This window comes from Tenebrio molitor, chromosome Y, assembly GCF_963966145.1.
Source record: "Tenebrio molitor chromosome Y, icTenMoli1.1, whole genome shotgun sequence".
Classification (NCBI taxonomy): Eukaryota; Metazoa; Arthropoda; class Insecta; order Coleoptera; family Tenebrionidae; genus Tenebrio; species Tenebrio molitor.
Genome location: NC_091056.1, coordinates 2372219 through 2392501, shown reverse-complemented (window position 1 = coordinate 2392501; position 20283 = coordinate 2372219). Strand labels below are relative to the sequence as shown.

The window sequence follows — 20283 nt, the reverse complement described above, 5'->3', positions numbered from 1 at the left end:
TATCTTTTTTCCGAAATAGTCTGTAGAGTGTGACAGGTGAATCTGTAAAGTACCATTTTTGCAGATTCTTATGTCAAGTGCAATTATCAATGCACTTGATGAAAAATGTATGTTATTGGATATGTGTCGTTAGCTAGTCGGTTCTTTTGTTGGATGTTTTTTTTGTATTGAATTGTAATTCGAAGGCAAGGAATCAATTTCCCAAATTTAAAGAATAATTAAATAATAGCCAGGGTTTAAATTTTGATCAATCAGCAAAAAGCTTTGGGCAATTTATGATCACGCGTCATAAAATCGCTCATATGAGATCGGAAGGGAATCTTCAGGACAGGTTAAGTAAAACTAAAAAAAACGTAGATTTTATGAAGTCATAAAATTGTATGCAACAAAATGATTTACATATGATCGAGACGGCAATAGGCTTTTTTTCTAAATTAAATTTTAATTCGTGTCCGTATGTCCGTTTTTTAAATTTTTATATTCACATTAAATTGTTTTACCTTCAGCCTCAATAAACTAAAATATGTAATTAAGGCTAGGGCCACACTACAGACTAAATAATTGGCCGATAATTTAGTCCGATTGGATAGCTTCCGCGCACACCAGGCAAACTAAACTGTTTGGTTGGCTGTTGGTGGCGTTGGTGCGCAGACAGTCGACTATTAATCGGCCGACTGCTTATGCACAGTTCATAAAATCAATGCGATTTTAATTAAATATGACATCTAACATAGGATAAAGATATCCTTTAACATATTGAATACCTTTCATAATCATAAATTAAAAATCAAAATTTTTGCACTGTGCGAGGACTCACTGCTGATTTACTACATAAAGCTGGTCTTTTTTCAATTTCTTCAATTCCAACAGAATTTGAAATTTCATTCGAGTTCATGGTCTTTTTTCACTTTTGGTAATGAACAAAAATAACGAATAATTATTAACTGTCATAGTTCATAGTAGCGCGTTCCGTACCTTAGTTTTAACGCATAAAAATATGTGTAAAGGAATCTAGTTTAATTCTGAATTATATTTAAATAATAAAGCACGTCTCATTTTTTGCTGGAATATATCCTACTTTTGTTGGTATCTTAATAAATCTTAGGCGATATTAATTATAAAGCTCGGATTATATGCACTAAAAAATGAAGAAAATATGCGCATATATATGCACGCTTTTTAGCTAAAAATGCACTGAAATATGGACAAATATGCAAAAAATATACACAAACATGCTATAATATGACTTGTTTTTTCACATATGGTATATATTTTTTACCTGGAAGACCGCTCTCAGCATTTTGTGACCGTAAGTCACTCCCGCTGAGAAGGTTCCGCTGTCATGATAGATTCAGCATTTACAGACTATGCAACCCAAATTGTTCGAAACTCGAGTTTTCACTTCGAGATGAGGACCCTTAATGTTTGGGCCGGGATTGAAAATGGACAGCTTATAGGACCTCACATTATGCCACCCCGGCTAAATGCCGAACAATATTTACATTTTCTGCAAAACGTGCGAATATGTGGTATCTGCATGATGGCGCCCCGTGTCATTTTGCACAGGTTGTACAAAATTGGTTAAATGAAAACTTTTCTGGACGGTGGATAGGACGAAATGGTCCTGTAGCCTGGCCTGCCAGATCGCCAGATCTAAATCCGTGCGACTTCTTCTTGTCGGGGTATATGAAGGACTTGGTTTATTCGGTTCCAATTGATACAATTGATGTTTTACGAGAACGGGTCGAAAATGCAGCCACAACGATTCGCAATAACAGAGGAATGCTGGAAAGAGTAGAAGGATCACTTCGTCGGCGTCTTCAGTATTGTATTGACAACACGGCGGTCAGTTTGAACATTTCTTATAATGATTAGTAATTCTAATTACTCTGATCACTTGATGAGAATTTTTACGGATTAATACAGTAAGTTTATGAGACATTTTGTCACTATCTTTTGTCATTCATTAGGGTCAGTTTGAAATATTTATTATTAAAATTGTTTTCATTTAATATCTACCGTTTTATTCCCTTTTTTTCTCCTCGGTTCTAATTATTATTGTCACAGGAACGGGCGCAGCAGTTAGCCGCTGTGCGTAAGCTCGCAAGAAACAAGTGAAAGTTTTCTTACATTTGTTTTTTGTTGTTCGCTTATCGGCATTGGCGAAGCAAGTAATCCTCAAAGGCGCGTAACGAAATTTGTGCCAAATCTTTCAATAATTTTAACTCGATAACGTCAAGGTTTAGGAAAAAAATGTATTTAAATATTTTGTTGCTATTAACGAGTTCTATTACCAGTTAAAATTTATAAACTTATTTCTGAGACACGTTGTATAATTTTATCCAGATATAATATCTAGATAAACATTTTTATCTATTATCCGTTATCTACAGTGAGCGGCAAAAGTATGGAATAAATTCCTTAAAAATTAAACAAATAATTTTTTTTCAAAAAAATCTTTGGACAGGTTAATTTTAGTTTATAAAAATACATGTTTTAGAACCAAATAAAATTCCAAGCAGTCATTTGTTTTCGAGAGTTTTAATTGTCTAAACAACAGTATAAAAATGTTGTTCTTACATACGAAAATTTTTGAGAAAAAAAAAAGTTTAGTTATCATTTGTTTCTATACTTGGGCCGGCCAACAGCTGGAGTGATCACGAAATGTTCACGTGATAGTTCGTAGCGACGTCATGAAAAGCCTGATTTACACTGCTTCGCTAAATTTGAGTTTTGTGCCACTTCCTATTTAATTGTAAACAAAGTCTTAAAAAGACTGACTTATGATTAAAATTTAATCACTAAATTTAACTCTAACACCGAAAAGACAAGAGCACGAAGCATACGATACAGCAAGGCGCTTTGCAACGAGACCGTGGAAGCTTGAAAATTTCAGCTGCGTGCATTGAGCTGCACCATATTTTTAACGCGCGCCCTTTACACAATAGGAAACCATCCCCCGAAAATCACGTGAAGATCACGCCAGTTTATTACTCCAGCTGTTGGGCGGCCCAAGTATAGATAGGTTCATCCTTGATTGTCTTTATCTGTATCTCGATTCTTTTCAAATTATCCATTTCCAGCACTGCTAGAAGAGAGTCACCGCGCAAACCCACTAATCGTGTACAACTTGAATATGTAACACACTAATATAATCGTTCAATCTTTTAATCGCGGAGTAATCCCCAAGTCCATCGCCCGTCCGACGACATTTATAAAGAAGTAAGACAATACCCTGCAAAATTCTTTGAGTATATGAGAATGAAAATAGAAACTTTCGATTATATATCATAATTCATTACTTATATCTGATAGGATTCAAAATCTATTATGATGATTTCTATTTTTTTTTTCGTCCCACAAGGCGGGCCTGACAAATATTTCACCAATTAACATGTTTATATCTATCCCGAACAAACTTGATAAAAGCAAAGAAAATAGACAAATCAATTATCGCCGCCCTTATCACTGCTCGGCCACCGAACGTGTCTCAACACTCTCAACGCATCACTCCAACATAAACGCCTTAATACAAACCAATGACAATCATTCTCTCTATTTCGCCAGTATCCCTGCTCTTATCGTTTATCACAGCTCCAACATAAACGTACCCTAAGGGTACGATTATGTTGGAGCTGCGATGAGCGATAAGAGCGAAGTATCATTGTTTTCAAATGGCAGTTCGTTCTTATCGCCGCTCTTATCGCTCATCGCAACTCCAACATAAACGTACCCTAACGCTTAAAAGTCGACGCTTAAAACTCCTACTGAATTCGTCAACATTCTTGTGTCTGTTCCTTATCTTGGATATCTTACACGAGTGGTTTTATTTGTAAAAGAGTTATAATAATATTGAAGAAGAAATATTAGTCTCATCAAATGCAGTGAAATGGTACTTACTTACTCAGAAGAAAAAGACAAAACGTCGATATGCTGCACATCCAATAAACATTAAACGATTTACACATGGCGAGTTTCACCATTTGTAGGTATAAGGACTTGAGGATACACCAAGCTAAATTTTTCGAATACATGCCAATGATTATATTGTACTGCTGAATCGAGAAAAAAACACTTGCACTGGGTACAATTGCCACGCCCGGCCAATTTCACATGAGGAACGTTTAATGGTCACAATAAGGTAAGAAAAAAATTATTTCAATATTGCAACTTATAATATTTGTAACGAAGTTACTGGGAAACCGCTCCCGGTGGCGGAAAAATTCCGTTCTTTCTTCGAGCCAAGATGAAAAATTACCGCGAAACCGACCGCACCGACCGTATTCATCACATCCGTCACAAACCGTATCTCCTCCGGATGCCGATACCCGGACTCCGCACCGAACCGAGCTCTCCCGCCGCCACAGTTTGCGAGTCAGCTACCATCGCGCGACCAAGTTAACAAAAGCAACGTGCACAGCCGAGCATACACTTCTTTTCCAACGCGTACCGACCAATGACCGAGGGTGGGTGGAGTTTAATAATGGCGCCAATTTCAAAAAAAATAATGTGGTGTTTCATTTAAAAACGTGAGCATTGCTGCTATCACAGCCAATTAATAAAAAATAAATTTTTAGATGAATGTTTTAAAAAAAATGGGAGTCAGAAAAAACACAAATTTCATCACAAACTGCAGTAGAACTTTATACGTAAAACCAAAAAAATGTTAAATATGGTTAATTTATTTTTATTCTTGACTTCATCTGATAAGGGAGTCGGATCTGTCCCTCCACCAACCCCAACTGACCGACCATTTTTGCTCATTATTATACTAGAAATTTAGAAATGAAATATATATCTTCAAGAATTTCTCAAAATACTCACTACTCATTTCTTGTTAGGATAATACAATTGCTTCTCTATTTTTCTTTTTCTGCATAATTGATTATTTGTTTCGTTCTCGATATTTTTCTTGCACTCTATTATCATCTCTTTCACTTTATCAAATGCTTCTCCCTCTAGATTCTTCGCCCGATTAACAAAATCTGCTAGTACAATCTGTAAATATATTTTACAAATAAATAACATTACTTCTAATCCATACACTTTTAACGTACTTCCTTTGTCCTTTCAGAACTAATCAAATCGTTTCCTTTATTTTAAGATGCCTCGTCCAAATACTGGTGTAATTCATTTTGATAATTCATTATACTTGTTGAAGGTTCCTCAATACATAAATCTTCCTCAGAATTCTTTTCTTCTTCTGTATTTAAAAGTGCTGAAATAGATTCACTCCTCCTTTCATACAGAGCTACCGCGTGTATATGTTTACACAAGGCATTGTTCACACTAAACTCCGGACACTCACACATGTATCTATGTATACATATTTTACATTCATCGCAATACATCATTCGACAATCCTCATCACACAATTCATTATATAATACGATATAAACTTTCTCACCTGACGAAGACTTCACTTGAAACTTACCAAATTCCACTGAATCCACAAAATTGTCCATTTCTCTTTCCTGCATGTGAGCTTTTAGCGTAACTCGGTGTTGATAATTATTAGCATTCGGCCTCTCTTTATTTACAATCCTCTTCCACAAGTTCCTCCAGCAGATCCAATAATTTTTCAATTCTGAAAAAAATATACATAAATGTAGAATTGTTTGCATATAATTACTAAAACATAAGTTACCTAATATTCCGATTTCCATGCATCTTATTGTGCTTCAATACTTTGTTCAAGCTTTCAATTGCCATATTCGTATTAATTCCGACACCAATCCTGTAGCAATGGGCCCACGCCATGATCCTCTCCTCACTCTGAAAATAATACCTAAAAAATGTTTCTTAATTAAATAAATAAAATGTCACATTAATCTTACTTTTCTAAGTAAGTCAAAAAATCAACTTCGCCTTCTTATTTCAAATGGCCTAAATACTTTTCCTTTAACTCTATAAATTTTTCAATTTTCGTTTCCGTTAAAATTTTCCTCATTTCCTTCTTCATCTGTGATCTATTTTCTTGCTTCTTAAGTTTTGATTTCCCTTGGATGTTCCAGTTCTTAATGATGTGCCATGTGCAAAGTAGTCTTCTAGGTTTTTTATCAGTCTTCATTTCTTTGATCCATGCATTATAATATTTTGGGTCGTCGTCGCTCATTAGAAATTCCGCATCGATGTCTTCCCCTAATTTTTCCTTCAGTTCCTTAAAAAGAAATTCAGCATCAATGTCTTCCCCTATTCTTTCTATTCATACCTTAAAGAATACTTCTTGAATAGTCTGATCTCTTCTATTTGAAACTAAAAATGCCACCGGAAATCCCATATTTTCGTCATCTTTCACAAGTACTGTTGTTAATTCATATTCTTTTCTATTTGTTCCATGAGTGCCATCTATACAAATTATTCTTTTGTGGTCCCTGAGTTTCTTTTCTATAATACTGTTCATATAACCTACTGCAAAATTTTCTTTTCTCAAATCAGAATGACTTTCACCTATAACAAAATGTATTAATTCCCACCACCAACCTCCACTATATTGGGCAGGAAAAAAGTTATTCTTTTCACATTAAATAAACTTAACATACAAAGTCACTTGCCAATTTTCTTGAATAAAAATCCTTGATTTTTTCCTTCTTCATTCCATTCTTCAACTTTTAATGCTGTAGCTACCATATCATCTGCATCTCGTTTCGTATCAATGTTGAATCTTATTAAATTTCTTAGATCTCCTCTTGTAATTAAATTTAATCGGTCCAGTTGATTGTCACGAATTTTTCTTGCATTCTCTAATATCCTGTCATTTGAAATACCTGCTTGTAACTGCTCGACTATCAGTGTCTGTTCCTTCTGAGACGAACGTTTCGTTCTTAATTCATCTTCATGACCCACATGTGTTTTAATAAATTTCACATTTATCGTTCCTTAAAAGTTTAACAGTAACTAACATTTTTATTTTTATATTTGCAATACAAGATCGTGTTATAAATACAAGAAATTATAAAAAACACATATGCGGTTTACAATCGATAATTGATAAATGTAGGATTTGCGGAACTGAAGGGGAAACAATTGAACACATTATTTCTTCTTGCACCGTTTTGGCTCAAAGCGAATATAAAAAACGACACGATATATTCGCTAAAATTATACACATGAATTTAGCTGTTAAATTCAATTTATTAAAGAATACACAACCACATTATAGTTATACACCAGAAAGTTGTTTGGAAAATGACAGTTACAAGTTATATTTTGATAGAACAATTTTAACTGACATTCATATTAAGCATAACAGACCAGACATTATTATTTTAAATAAACAACAAAAGCAAGCATATCTTTTAGATATAGCTGTTCCAAATTCACATAATATAACACAGACATATAACACAAAAATTAATAAATATTTAGAGCTGTCCGTTGCTATGAGAAATCTTTGGTGTTTAGAAAAAATTTCGATTTTACCACTTGTAATTTCAGCAACGGGAATAGTACCGCAATCTCTTTTTAAAAATTTAAAAATTCTGGATTTAGATAACACATTGGTAGTTGAAATTCAAAAAGGTATATTATTATACTCATGTCACATCGTGAGGAAGTTCCTTAACATTGACACAGAACATAATACACAACAAAGTCAAAATGCGGAGGCAAGACGCCGGTAATTATGTTGATAAGCACTGCACTATTACTTGATAGTAATATCCGTAATAGTGTATGTACTCCGGCAAAATTGCCGTGCCGCCGGGTGGAGGTGGGATAGTTAAAAAATACTAGAAAAGACTTATTAAAAGTTATCATTTCCAAAGATTTTAGCACATATTCTTGATGGGCATATTCCACAAATCCGAATGCTACCACCAGTCTTCATAGCTCTTTTAGTACAATTACATTTATTTCCTAATTTTTTTTTTAATTACTTATTTCCGTTGAAAATTGATAAATCCCAACCTTTGGAGTTACTACGATTACAATTGTAATATATAGACTTTTCACCATTAGGACGGTTTACACTTGTAGTATAAGCATAATCCACTTCTCTACCTTCCTGTGTTCTTCAAGCTTGAATTCTTCCATATTCCTAAAACTGAAATTATATTGTTCGATACTTACACTGTGTACCTTCGTTAAATGTTGAATAAGGCTATCATGATTTGCTAAAAGTTCCTTTCTCTCTTCAGAGCATATTGGGCACTTGATGTGTTGGGATTTTCTTTCTTCCACTTTCTCATTATGCATTGTCTTCAAATGTCGATTCTTTGTTGAAACGCAAACAAATTTCTTCTGACATATATGGCAAATTAGTTTATTTTCACTGAAACAAAAACTATAATGTCATGGAGAGCCCTGCTGTAACATAACCTTAAAACGAATAGGTATTACAAAAGTTATTACAAATCAAATGAAAGTTTGCAATGAAAATTGCAGATCAAAATAAGTCGTGAAACGTTAGGATGAAGCCAAAAATCAGCAAAATACTATAAAAAACAGCAAAACACTGTAAGTCAAGGCGCCAAGTAAAATGTCAAACGACAAGTGAATTGTGGTAACGGTTTCTTTCCAACGCTCCTTGCGAAATTCGAATTCCTAAATTGGCGCCATTATTAAACTCCCCCCACCCTCGGTCATTGGTCGGTACGCGTTGGAAAAGAAGTGTATACTACTGAACACAACTTCTCATTCAAAACAATAGACCACTTACAAGATGGTTTACGAAATTGTTTTCCAGACTCAGAGCTATTAAAACAAATATCTGTTAAAAGGACAAAGGCTATGGCAATTACAACAAATGTTATAGGTGCACATGAAAAAGAATTTATTGTGAATGCTTTAAAAAGTGAAAATATTAAATTCAGCTTATTAATTGATCAATCTACAGACAGTGGGACAAAGAAGTGTTGTTGTGTAGTAGTGTGGTATTTTGACCAGAAATTAGGCAAAATTTCTAGCAAATTTTATGAATTAATTGACATATGTAAAGATGGAAATAATACCTGTACTGCTGAACATTTGTTCCAGCTAGTCACTAATTCACTAACAGTTAAAAACATAACACTAGATAATCTAATTGGATTTGGGGCAGATGGATGCAACACAATGATGGGAGAATTTAATTCATTTGCAAGCAGATTGCAGAGCTCCTGTCCTGGAATAAAAATATCCAAGTGCATTTCACAGTCACAGCACTTATGTGCTAGTTAGGCATGTAAACAACTACCAGAAAAGTGTAAAATATTAGCTGGAAATATTTACAATTTTTTAAGGTGATTAGTTTTTTTTTCTAGTTAATTATATTTTATATAATAATGTTTTTTAATATTACAGACTAGTGCAAAGAGGCAAAAACAATTTGAGGAATTCCAACTATTTTCTAAAGTTGATAGAAGTACATAAAATCCTTAAACCTGCTCAAACACGGTGGCGCTTTCTCGGGCTATGGTGTCTAAAAGAATTCTTGAACAATGGACTGCCCTATTACTGTTTTTTAAATTGGGTCTTGCTCAAGGTGGTAGGCATGGATCAACATTTTCAAACTGACCAAGTGCTTATTTTGCAAGTTCATGAAAGAATGGAAAAGGAATTTAGGGGGCTTTTATTAACATATTTAAGATATGATTACTCGTATATCACTTCCAGAGAATTATCTGAAGTAAATCCAACTAATCTATTTCAGACATAAAAATTCATTGTACTTAGGAATTAAAGTGGCTGAAAAAAAGGAAGATACTTCTATTTCACCTAAAATGTTGGATATATTTTTGACCAATAGTCAGAACTTTTTAAGTACTCTGTGTTCAAAAATCAAAAACAGGTTCTGAGGGGATGTTTTCTCTCCTCGAGACCGGAAGGGGCTGTTCCAGGGATCAGCGGCGAAAATGAACACAAACACTGTCCGAAATTTAACGTAGCTTTAATTCGGCAAAATACAAGATTGGTAACTCGGGCTCGGACTTGACTCGCGATGACCAAGGTGGTGTGTTAGTGGAGGTGTTACAAAAGGAATGATCTTACTAAAAATAATCCATTTATAAATCTTCACATTTTGCAACCAAAAAATGATATATCATTAAAATTTCGAGAACAGTTTCCAGTTTACTACCTATTTTAAACGAGTTCTCCCGCTTTGTATCTTCAGGTAGCTACCAAAGCATTGATGATGAGTACAGAAAATTACCTTTACATAAAGAATTGCCTGATGATTCTTCACAGATTGATATATTTTATAATTATATCTTAAATATTAAAAATGAAGGAGGTGAATACTTGTTCAAACATTTGGCAACGTTTGTTTTGAATATTTTGTGTTTGCCACACTCAAACGCCGAATGCGAGCGAGTATTCAGTAAGATAAATCTAATAAAAACAAATTCTCGAAATCGGTTGCTTATTGAGACTGTCAGTGGAATTGTTTTAGCAAGTCAGCATTAAAAATAACGGGACACGTAAAAATTTTATCCCATCACAAAAATGTTAGAACTATTTAACACATCAATGTATAGCAAGACTGATAATAACAATGAGACTCATGAAGACATTATTTTCGAATTAGAATAACGTGTTTTTTCATATTTATACTTATAACGGGTGACTATTAAAATTTTCACTTGGAGTTGGCTTTGAACGAGTTTTTATTTTTTCTGTTACTTTAGACACACGCAAGAACGAACGACAAATGTCAGTCAGTACAATTAAAACATAGTTTTCAAATGTCAAACTTGTCAGTGTCTAAGGTGCAACGGAAAACAAAGAATTAACCATAGCCAACCCTCAGTGAAAATTTTAATAGTCACCCGTTACTTATTCAATATTTATTTTTCATGTTACAGATGGTTGTGAAAAAAGCGGGAAAAGAAAATTTCCCAATGTAAATTTGATTTTGTTCATTTGTCAACTAATTGTCTACTTGACAATATCTATCAAATAATTTTTCAAAATATCATTGAATTTTGACCATAACTCTAACCTATCTCTCGTAAGAAGGTTTCACACTATGAAAAAATTGTAAAAAAGTGATTAATTTTATTCTAACTGTTTCCGTTTTTTTTGCAACCAACTGTACCTACATATACTTAAATCTATCTACACTTCTGGACAAAATTAAGGGACCACTAATAAAAATTAAAATTACTTGATGAAAGTCTCATTGATCGTAATAAAGTTGACATATTTCATAGTTAAGTGTTTATTACATTATTTTTATAGTATGTCATGAAGAAATGAACAAAGGTAATGCACTGGTTTTCAACATAACAAATGTTAACAAAAAATTATCCTTGTTAGAGATACGATTTTGAGTTGTTTTACTGTATTAAAGCGTTGCTTTTATCATTATAAAAGTACAAAATCTGTTTTTTGTCGCACACTAAAACAAAAGTATGCCTAGGCGGCATCTTAGAGTTGAGGAAGTGTCTCAAATCATTATTGTTCTTCGCGAAGGGCACGGCCGACGAGGGATCAGCCACCTGCGAATGAGGCAAGCCAGGACTGCTAGAAATCCTACAAGCAGGGGGTCCCACCGACCGTAAGCCACCATCCAGAGGTCCAGAAACCGACGCCGCGGAAGAAACGTCGAGGTTCACGTCCATCACTAACGGAAACAAACATATCCGGAGAGGACAGGGCCAACGCTGCCGGAGTACACTCAGAAAGCAGGGACCCAAGACCACATGGCAAGCAGACAGACTCCCCCGGAACAGGGCAGACGGGCCCCGAAAGCAGCAAGTCGGGGGCAGAAGGATCAGTCCCAGGTGGCGAAGGGGCGGGAGCGGCGCGAGGTCGGGCGACGCCAAAAGTGGAGTAGGCCCATCACCCGAGATGGTAGCTCCCGCATCCTGTCTGTCATCTAGTAGGGCTCTGTATTGTGTGAGCCGCCTCCTATACCTGACCATGTTAATGGTCCACCCGAAACGAACCGCCAGTCTGCCAGGATAGAGTCCCATCTCCAACTCCGCCTCCGCAAGGGCCTGCAGTTGGGCGGCCAGAAGCTCGGCAGGATCCGACTTGGCACCCTCAGTTAAGGCGGCGGCGTACTCCTGGAAGTGCGCCTTCCATTCATGTTGGCGCACTCCACTCCGGGTCTCGAAAAAGTTCTTCCGCAAAACTGACATTAGGTCTTCCTGCCACAGATGTTGTTTTTGACATGGTCCCTCAATTTACTTTCCTCCGAAAAGGACTTCCCGCAGGATTGGCAACTAATATCGGGGGACTTCTGGGAGGCAGCGGCGCAGTACCTTTTATGGCACCCCAGCGATCTCATCGATTCGAACCCCCGGCCGCACGCGCAGGAGAACTCCATACCCTACTATCGGGAAACCGATGAGGGAAGGTCCAGGTTGAATTGAATGGTTAAAATTGAGTGTATATATAAAATGGACCATAGAAGCGGTTGGACAACACAATATAAAACAGCACCTGTAGAGAGGCTTTGTTGTACAATTAAATAAAAAGACAGCACAAGTGCATTGCGTAAATGAACACAAAAATTCCGAGGCCCCACATGGACGCGTTGCGGCAGATGTCGATGTCGCGACGATGTGAGGCAGAGGTCCCAGTGACCCCTGCCAGAGGCGTGCCGGCGCGATGCACGATCGGATGTTCCGATAGGGTCAAAACTCCGGGAGATGTTTCAGCCAAAAGCACAAAAAAGCTCAAAAAGCTCGATGAGTTTTTTACTCCCGGCGAAAAGTGAGCATAAAAGCTCCGAAAACTTTCACCTTGAGAGCTTTGTGTTTTTGGTCCTGGAGCTTTCGGGCGCACTCGGAGGGGTGTCACGGTAAGGGTGGCTCCACAATTTGGCTGTGACTTGTTCCCGGGGACTTGCACTATCGGCTGGAGTCGACGAACGCCGAATTGTCTAAGTTTTTCTAAGTTTGGACTATCACAATTTTTCTAAGTCCAGCGGTGTGGTGTTGAAAATTTTCCAAGTCCAGCGGTCTTGCGGTGAAAATTTGTCTGTTTAAACCACCAGGAATGGAATGAAAAGCAGTGGGACTCAGTTCAATTCACTGATGAGTCCGGATTTCACATTTCCAATAACGATCGCCGTGTCCTCGTTTTGCGAAGATCTGATGAGAGGTACGCGCAGTGCAACATTCGTGGAGTTGATAAATTTGGTGGAGGATCTTTGATGGTAGGGGGAGGAAAGTTTCAATGGTCGTACAGAATTAGTTATAGTGCGCAATGGATCAATGACGGCAGCAAGATATAGGGACGATCAGTGGCGTAACCAAGGGGGGGAAGGGCTAGGGGGCCCGCCCCTCTCCCCGAACAAATAGATTTTTTCAATAATGTTTAATGCTTGGAAATTAAAGAGATTTACTGACTAAACGGTAGACCAGGCAATGGTCTTTTGCTTGGTTCTGACAATATTGATGAATTAAAGTAAATTGTTAAGGTGAAACTCTCCGACTCATTTGAGGTAAAAGAGATCTCATCAGTGCGCCCACGCATTCGAGTCTCAGGCATCTCAGGAGAGATGAATGAGGCAACTTTACTCACTTATTTGTCTCGGCAAAATGAATGTGTCTTCGAGAAAAAATCTTAATTGAAGCTTCTAAAATTAGCTCCCTTAAAAAACAATCAAAGTATCTTTTGTGCACTCTTCGAGGTGAATATTTAAACTTATAAAAAGGCTCCGAGTGTAAGGCATTGCTTAATCGGTCTGGACAGCTGCACGATTTATGATGCTGTAGAAGTATCTAGATGTTTCAATTGCAGCGGTTTCAATCATTCGTCACATAAGTGTAAAAGCGCTCTAAGCTGTCCTCGCTGTGCGAAGGACCATGCTGCCAAGGAGTGTAAATGCCTCAGAGCTGTGTTGCGTAAATTGTCTGAAACTAAAGGATGAAGTTATTGACTACAATCATGCTGTCTGGAATTACGATAAGTGTCTGTCTCACCAACGACTCATCAGCAAAGTAAAGCGGGATTTGTTTGGCCTATCACAACAGCAACTACAGCCTCTTTTAAATGATATGATATCACAATTTCCCTCTACCTTTGTTTTAAGTTTGTACTAACAAAATGTTGGTGGTATGAATAGTAGGATTAATTCTTTTTTTAATTCAGCTTCAACATGCGACTTTGATTTGATAGCCATTTCTGAGATGTGGTTATCTGACTGTGTGTATTCCCCTGAACTTGTTGATCATTATTTGTTTTCTGTATTTAGATGTGATAGAAATTTTGCTACTCTGGGTCTGTCAAGGGGTGGTGGTGTCTTGCTGTTAGCTCGTAACACCGTTGTTTCGGCAATTCGTAAGAGTGTGCCTTCCCTTGATGTGGTTTGCTGTAAAGTAATGTTGAACTTTTTGACCCATAGGTATTCATGTGTTTGTTTCCTCCATTTTTGACCACTTGGGATTTTTTAAATGCGTTGGAGTGTCTTGAGTTGATGATTAGTTCTTTTTCTTCAAAAGTCCTACTCGTTGGTGCACCTGGGTTTGGATGTGTCGGTGGTGGTGTGTCTGATTCCAAATGCTCAGCTGTTACAAACTGTTTGCGTATGTACTCGTATTGAACCTTTCTCAACATAATGTCGTTTATAATAAATTTAGGTAGACTACTTGATCTCTTGGTTGCTGATTTCAACTGTAAAGTACATCATGATTTCTTGCCAATGTTGATTGAAAGCAGATATCATCCTGCCCTGTTCTGTTCCTATACTATTGAGGTTGGGAAGTCGTTTACTGCACGACAGATTCCGGATGTTGGCGCTTACAATTTTAGGAAGGCTGACTTTGTAGGTTTGTATAGAGAACTAATGGGTGTTGATTGGTGTTTCTTATCAGTTTGTGATGATGTTAATATGTGAACGTTTCTATTCCAAACAACATGAAATTTTTGATCTTGATGTACCACTCAAGAAATGTACGACGCGGCACTATCCTGTATTCTAAAATCACGAAGGGTAATTTTTTCTAAAAATATAAGCGCACTGGTCTTCCGTCATCCTTTATTGAATTTAAGGACCTAAGACGTGACGTGAAGCGTGAAATTGATACGGCTTTCCGTAAGTTATATTTCTAAGGTCCAAGAAAACTTAGTCCGTGATCCCAAGAATTTCTGGTCATTTGTTAACAGGAAAGGTCGGAGTAGGACTCCTTCCCGTATGAGCAATAGTGGTCCTTCTTTAAGCTCATATTCTGAAATTGTGAATAGTTTTGTGACTTTAAGAATTCCTATGGTACTGTGGATGCTCCTGCGAACTTGATAGATGTTCCTGGAAACGCTACATTCCATTTGTATAACGTTTCAGATGCTGATATTTTGGAATCCATTGGATTACTTAAGTCGGGCCTATGTTCAGGTGATGATAGAATTCCTGCTTTTTTGATTAAAGACTGTACGTTCTTACTTCTCCCTCCCCTTCGTGTTTTGTTCAACTTTATTCTAAGGTCGGGTGAATATTCAATTATGTGGAAGGTTGGACGAGTTTGACTAATATTTAAGTCTGGAGATAGAAGTCTGATCAATATAATTACCGCCCCGTCACAATTCTGTCTAATTTTTCTAAGTTGTTTGAATCTATCTTGTATAGGTTTATCTATTCAAATGTTAAGTGTCATATTTCGGAAAATCAGCATGGTTTTGTCTCTTCGAGTTCTGCGATTACAAATCTAGTATGCATTACGGACTACATTGCCAATCCTCTCGATAACAATACTCAGGTTGACGTGATATACACGAACCCTCATTAATTTTGTTGGATAACGCCAGTTACCATAGCAGGCAGAAGGAAAAACGGCCAACAACTGCGTGGAAGAAGTGTGATTTACAAAATTGGTCACAAGAAAACAACATCACATAATAATGCTACCGATAAAATGGATACTCTGCTTAATATCTGCAGAAATAATTACAAGGACATGAAGTTCTACGCTTGTCTCTATATCATTGCATATTATTATGCGCTTGAGATGGTATGGAGCCAAGCAAAACGATCATTTGACAAAGAAATCATTAAACTCAATATGGATCCCATCAAAGCAATGGACACATGGGTTGGAAATTGTAACATCTGAACAGTGGGGTAATTATTTTCGGCATACACACAAATGTATTGCAGAGTATTGGGAGAGAGAAAAGATTTTAATCAGAACAGTTCAAGAAATTATCATAAACGTGAACGTAAATACAGATTCCAGTGATAGTGATTTTGACTTCAACGGCTGTGAAGAATTACAACAATGTTCATTATATTTTTTTTTTAATTTCAGGATTGTATAGTGGCAAGTGTAGGTAGGTATTATAAAACATTAAAATTTTCAGGGCATACTTATTATTTTTTGTTTAATTTAATTCCTTGGTTAAGAGAGTAGAGACAAAGAAATAAAAATTGTTGTTGATTAATAAATTCCGGCCAAGTTTCAAAGGTACTATTTTTTCTGGCGCAAAGTTGTGTGCCAACCTACTTTAACAAAATTAAAACCTATCAGTTTATAAAGTATAATTTGGATCGATTGTATCGGCTTGTTTGATATACTCGTACATTAGACATGGTTTTTATTCAGTGTTATCTCCCGACATGAGACAGCAGTAATAACTAGACTTAGGCGAAAAATAGTGAGCGCGTCAAGAATACCTCCCACCATCACGATCCAGTGCAGCGCGCTCGTATTATGAAACGATCCACGGTTCACGCTCGCAGCGAAAAGATAGCGGTGCGACGCTGTAGCGGAATGGTGGGGAGCGCCAACTATTTTCCGCCTAACCCTAGTAATAACTGTAGCTGACTGTTGCTGAATTCTGCTCGTTTGTTTTTTGTTTTAGTCAACTTTTATTTGGACAGTGGTCTGTTAGTTGACTTACTAAATAATAATAATAATAAATAATATATCTTTTAGATATTGCTGTTCCAAATTCACACAATATAACACGGACATATAACACAAAAATTAATAAATATTTAGAACTCTCCGTTGCTATGAGAAATCTTTGGTGTTTAGAAAAAAATTCGATTTTACCACTTATAATTTCAGCAACGGAAATAGTACCGCAATCTCTTTAAAAATTTAAAAATTTTGGACTTAGGTATATTATTAAACTCATGTCATATCGGGAGGAAATTCCTTAACATTGACACAGAATTCTGGATTTAGGTAACACATTGGTACCTAGTGGAAATTCAAAAAGGTATTGTAACCTTTCGACTTCCTCGACTTTTCCTCGATGATTTTTTTTCCCTCATTTGGTGTATTGTTGGTTGCCGCATTCCCTCGGATGTTATTTTTGCGAAAAAATACGAAACAAAAAATAATGAGAAAGAAATATTTATGGATCCTACGTTGTGTTTTATTTTTCATTTTGTTTAATTAGGTTCTAACGAGAGGCCGTACCTTTGGAAGGTTTTTCCAAATAGAATTAAAACGATTGGGCACACTTCACTTAAATTTTATTTAACAAATAATCGAGTGTGGTGGTGTTTGGTCCCAACAAATTATAGAAATAAATAAATGAATTTAATAACAGAAGTTGGTGGAAATTTGACCCAGTGAAATTTGACCCTCGGCCCACGAATTGAGATCGGACTCATGAATAAATGACAAAGCTGGGAAAATATATGAGTTTATGGCGCGAACAGCATTATACGAGTTTGAGATGCGAACTATGTGATCCGATTTAGATTACAATTATTTTCCCAATTAAATTGAACCCGACGCGATGCCCTGGAACCTCTCAGTTTAGCCTAGTCTAATAAAGGGTAAAATAAAAGGGAAAAAGGTTCTAACAGACTTACAAGGGTACCTCTCTTCACGTGCCAGCTGTACCTAAAGGGTCTCTATCCACCTAAATTTGGCGATGGCTCTTTGTGCTCTACGCCGGACCAACAGCTAATTGAGAACGATGGACACTGGCGGTAGCTACCCCCAACCGAGAGAAAGTCCCAAAACGACGAATAATGAATTAAGATGTCCCCCTTTTTTTTAATAATTTAAACTTGTCGAGAGCACGTTTCCCCAATCGTTAAATGCAAGAAGATCACATACTTTGCGATAAAGAATTTAATTCAAGATTCTAAAGAGTCACGTGGTCATCAAAATCTCAAAGAAAATAATATAATCTTTACTTTAGAACGATAAAGAACTAAATGCTGTTTGACTAATTAAATCGCGACTACAAATCGTGTACAAGAATTAGATAAATAATTTACCTTGTAACTGTAAAGCACGTGGTCACAAAATGGCTGCTGGAAGTACTGAACGTACCCCCGGCTACTTTGGAGATCAAACCCCGAGTGCTATCAAAAAAGCCTTGTTTTCCGTCCCGCAATCGGTTTTATCATTTCTGGCGCACCCCACTTTCACAACCCCTACTTAACCAAAGTGACCAATCAGCTCGGTTCTACTTTACGCCGACCGCGACACCCTTTCGATATCTCTAGAGCTTTGAAATTACAGTTTCCGTTTTCCACCATTAATTTAAATGTTTAAATTTAGACTTTTGTTAGGACCAGACCGAATGTACATAATTTGTTGTTGAATTAGAACTCTGAAAAAGAACACTAAATTACTGACTCTATACAATAATAAACCTCAACATCAAGAAACAAACACAATTAAAAATGGAACAAATAGAATTAAACCGGAACACTGAATTACCGACTCTATACAATAATAAAAATCAGCACCAAGAATTAAACAGAATTTAAATGAAACAAACATAATTAAAATGCAACAAACATAATTAAAATGAAACAAACATAATTAAAATGGAACAAATTAACCTTATTTTGAAACCTAAATTGGGCTTGAAACGCTGTTACGCAAGTACCATTTCATACAACTAAGTTCCGTTGTTCTGCTACTTCTAAAAATTGTTCTACATTGGTTTGATTCCCCAAAACCGTTCTAATTAATAATTACTTCGTAAATTTCATTCTCTCTCTCTCACTCACAACTCTGATTTCTACGACTACCTGGCTTTACCATTACCCGGTCCTCTATGTTTTCTACCGACTCCCTTTCTACTTTGCTTTGTTACTTTTCTAACTAAAAGTGCAAACAATTCTAGTTCTTTTCTACGATAAAGCGCTCTGTTTTTAATTTGCAATTCTCGCCCTTTAATTACAAATATGCCACAAATTTGAGAATGCTAAAAAAAGTAAATTAACCTAATGAACATTAATTTTGTTGTTCTCTCAATTTGAAACCTGCTAACATCAAATTCATTAATTCAATTATCCCCTGATTTTAACTGGACCACCCAAATTGTCGAACTTGTAATTACAATAAATTTATTGCAACGCTCCCTTTCCCCTGAACACTTGTTCCCCTTGGGCTATGTTTTGCCCCGGACGCGTACCTGCATTTTCAAAGAAAGGTTGGCAGATTTCACTTGAGGACTGTGGTGCCACTCTTGTGAACAAAGCAACAATAAAATTTACAACTGACCAGCATTTCCGTCGCAAATGAACGGTATTTAAAATATTTCGTTGAAATTATTTTAAAATTAAAATTCTTAATTTATCGAACCTATTCGGACCGTTACAGTATATTATTATACTCATGTCACATCGTAAGGAAGTTCCTTAACATTGACACAGAACATAATAAAATACAACAAAGTCAAAATGTGGAGGCGAGACGCCGGTAATTATGTTGATTAGCACTGCACTATTACTTGATAGTATTATCCGTAATAGTGTATGTACTCCGGCAAAATTGCCGTGCCGCCGGGTGGTGGAGGGTTAAGAAAAAATAATATATAAAAACAAGCATTGAAAAAAAATCATCAAAATCGGACCTGTTCTTGAGGATTAAGAGGTAAAAAAACCTTCACCAACTCGACTAACAGGTTGCCTACAACATTTTTTAGTAACGTTGCCGGTCACTACTAAAAAATGTTGCAAGCAACATGTTGCCAATTGTTGACTTGGTGTAAGGCCGCCTTAAAGTTCAATTTTCCATTGCTGGTGTCGGACAAGCAACAACCAATGTGACAGACACCACTGAAATTAAGATTTTTTCTAATTATACTAAATATTGTGCATTTTTTTTTTGTTTTATCATTAAAACTATCACTGATCATTCACAAATAAAACAGCCAATTACAAACTCCTAAATATCACAGTAACGGTAACATTGATCTGCTTGTTGGGTGTCAATTGTTTTGGAAATTATTATGCAGGGAACAATTAAGTTTAAGCACAAATCAACCAATTTAGAAAAACACCCGACTTGGATGGGTAATAAGTGGGTCAGTGCCCACAGATGCGACGACAAAATCTCGCCGTTGCAAAGTAACAAAGACATTGGCTAGTAAATTTTTCAGAAAAGGAGGTGGTATAGAATAAACAAATTCAAACGGAAGAAGGAATTTTGTGCG

At 36.4% G+C, this 20283-nt stretch overlaps 2 long non-coding RNA genes across 2 annotated transcripts in view; one reads left to right on the top strand and one right to left on the bottom strand.

Moving 5' to 3' along the window:
* The window catches only part of LOC138140549 (uncharacterized), a 390561-nt gene that overhangs the window by 318534 nt on the left and 51744 nt on the right, over nucleotides 1-20283 (top strand). The window lies entirely within an intron of this gene.
* Nucleotides 7908-20283, bottom strand: part of LOC138140545 (uncharacterized) — a 100400-nt gene continuing 88024 nt past the window's right edge. The window contains exon 2 of the long non-coding RNA XR_011162595.1: nucleotides 7908-8272. This is a non-coding gene — a long non-coding RNA (uncharacterized lncRNA). The remainder of the gene's footprint in view (nucleotides 8273-20283) is intronic.